At 49.7% G+C, this 3,085-nt stretch overlaps 1 long non-coding RNA gene across 1 annotated transcript; it reads left to right on the forward strand.

The window, feature by feature from the left end:
- Positions 1 to 471: 471 nt before the first annotated feature.
- On the forward strand, positions 472 to 2,860 carry LOC309367395. Its single transcript, XR_014167129.1, has 3 exons — positions 472 to 751; positions 1,123 to 1,222; positions 2,675 to 2,860. It is a non-coding gene; the product is annotated as an uncharacterized lncRNA (long non-coding RNA).
- The last annotated feature ends 225 nt before the right edge of the window (positions 2,861 to 3,085 follow it).

Here is a 3,085-nt window from a genome sequence, read left to right on the forward strand (position 1 = left end):
TCTAGGCTTTCTGTAAGATAACATTTTTGCTTGAAGGGCATGGGGAGGAGAATTACATTTCCCCATAATTCCAGCTGCAGGGGAGAGGGGAGATTACATGCACTCAAATACAGTGGTACCTTGGCTGTCGAACTTAACCCGTTCCAGGAGTCCATTCGATTACCAGAATCATTCAAAAACCAAGGTGCTGCTTATGATTGGCTGCAGGAGCTTCCTGTGCTCAGCCTGAAGCCATGGAAGCCATGTTGGATGTTTGCCTTCAAAAGAACGTTCAAAAACCGGAACACTTACCGTATTTTTCGCTCTATAAGACGCACCAGACCACAAGACGCACCTAGTTTTTGGAGGAGGAAAACAAGAAAAAAAATATTCTGAATCTCAGAAGCCAGAACAGCAAGAGGGATTGCTGCGCACTGAAAGCAGCAATCCCTCTTGCTGTTCTGGCTTCTGGGATAGCTGCGCAGCCTGCATTCACTCCATAAGAAGCACACACACACACATTTCCCCTTACTTTTTAGGAGGAAAAAAGTGAGTCTTATAGAGCAAAAAATACGGTATTTCAAAACGTACAAGTACCAAGGCATTCAAGAACCAAGGTACGACTGTGTGCTGCATTATTGGGATTTGGTGAATCAGCCAATTGTCAGCACATGGAACTCTTAGGTTTCATTGTATTCGCGTATCATTGTGTATCGTTTCAACAGGAGTGGGTGCTTAATTTATCCTTACTATTCAATCTAAGGGGACGTGGGTGGTGCTGTGGGTAAAACCTCAGTGCCTAGGACTTGCTGATCGTAAGGTCGGCGGTTCGAATCCCCGCAGCGGGGTGAGCTCCCGCCGTTCGGTCCCAGCTCCTGCCCACCTAGCAGTTCGAAAGCACCCCTAAGTGCAAGTAGATAAAAAGGGACCGCTTACTTAGTGGGAACGTAAACAGCGTTTCCATGTGTGGCGCTGGTGCTGGCTCGTCAGTGCAGCTTAGTCACGCTGGCCACGTGACCCGGAAGTGTCTTTGGACAGCGCCAGCTCCCGAGAGCGAGATGAGCGCGCACACCCTAGAGTCGGTCACGACTGGCCCATATGGGCAGGGGTACCTTTACCTTTATTCAATCTAAGGACTTTTAGCTAGGGACTATTCAGAGCTCACCTGGAGAGCTGGTGAATTTCCAGCATCCATCCTGACAAGCAGTAGTGAAACCAATAGTATGTAAACACTTAAACCAGTGTTTCCCAACCTTTTTTGGGCAAAGGCACACTTGTTTCATGAAAACAATCTCGAGGCACACCACCATTAGAAAATGTTTAAAAAATTAACTCTGTGCCTATATTGACTATATATAAAGTAACTCTCTTTAATAGCAATCAAATAAACACAAAGAAAGTATTTTATAATTACTTTATTATGAAATAGTAAGTAAACAGAAATATGAAAAATTATAAAATACTTTATTCAGTGCGCAACCTGGGCCTGTTTGGCTGAACACAAAGCTGATATTCTGGCTGGAATCGAAGAAAGACACACACGTAGCTCTTCGTCAACAGCTCTCAGTCTCTCTCTGTATTTAATTTTTATAGCAAATGAAGGAAGACTAAGCAGGCTGGGGTGGGTTAAGTAAGGGCTGAAAGTGCCTAGATGAAGTGGGGGAAGCTAGAGAGGAGGTACATTCTGACGTTTGAGGATAGACTAGGTTCTTTATGTGAATGATAGGTGAGTTATTTGACAGATCAAACTGAGAGCAAGGTGTGGCTTGTGTAGCTGGGGTGGACATGAATGTTTGGGGTGCAAACCCCAGGCCGGCCAGGTCCGAGGGGGGGCAGGGAGAGACGGGCCTGCCTGCCTCTGCCTGCGCTGTGGTGTGTTTTGCCCCGACCGACGGACGGACCGACCTGCCAGCTGTCTCCGCAGTAGCAGCGCGGACTGGAGCTCCGTCATTCTCCCCGCCGGTGCCCGGGGAGGGGAGTGTGGGGCAGCCGCTGTGGAAGCGACGGCGTGCTCCTCCTCCTCCTCCTCTTGCCGGGCTAGAGCCAGCCGGCTAGCGCTCGCCCCTCCTTGCTCGAGCCGACCCCGCCTCCGGGGGCCTTCCCGTCCTCTCAGCGGCGGCGCCTTGCGTCCCTCGTCCGGGGGTTGGGAGGGGGCTGGGGGGGAGGAAGGGGGCGAGGGGGAGCAGCCGCCACCGCTCCTGAGGAGATTCTGAGGCGGTGGCGGGCGACGCGTGGTGGAAGAGGAGGGGTCCCGCCAGCCCCGCGTTTCTCTCTCTCTCTCCCTCACGGAAACCTTCCCCTCAGCTTCTGCTGCTTTTTCTCTTCTTTCCCTCTTCCTTTTTTTTTTTTTTTAAAAATGAAAAATCTTTCCTTTCTCTCTTTTCCAGCCCCCCCCCCCTCTTCATGGAATTTCACTGCACTCGGGCGCCGCGGCGCGCAGGCGCACTGCTCGCTCCTCTTTCCGCGCAGGCGCCTTCTCTCGCTCTTTCGCCTCCTTTTCTTTCTCTTTCGATGGTCCGCCTACAAAGGAGCGAGGGAGGCGCCCGCCATGTTTGGATTTGCATCCAGCAGGAGATGCCGCCCCGCCTCTCGCCGCCCGACTCGCCCGCCTCCCTCCCACGGCACACCAGGCAACGTCTCGCAGCACACTAGTGTGCCGCGGAACACCGGTTGGGAAACACTGACTTAAACAAAGTTAAGGACTTAAGCAAAGGTAGCTTCCTATGGACTATGCCCATTGCTTGAGTGTGTCCGTACAACAGAGGATGGGTTTTCTTCTCATTTTGCACTTGATTCCAAAATAATGCCTGATCTTGAATGTAGTAACGCTGTGACATTGATAGTCCACATTTTCTTTTTATTTTCTATTTTCATCATGTCTTAGAACACTTGATTTTGGAAGTCTTTTTTTTTCTTTCTTTCTTTCTTTCTTTCTTTCTTTCTTTCTTTCTTTCTTTCTTTCTTTCTTTCTTTCTTTCTTAGCTTTTGATCCCCCTTTTCTAATACAAATTATGGTACATCAAAGAGGTGCCTACAGTACATCTTTTGTGATCCAAACTGTGAAGTTGTCCGCCAGAAAGACTGGCCAGCAAGCAGGGAGTGACAG

Source organism: Podarcis melisellensis (assembly GCF_964234715.1).
Source record: "Podarcis melisellensis genome assembly, chromosome: 3".
NCBI classification, from domain to species: Eukaryota; Metazoa; Chordata; class Lepidosauria; order Squamata; family Lacertidae; genus Podarcis; species Podarcis melisellensis.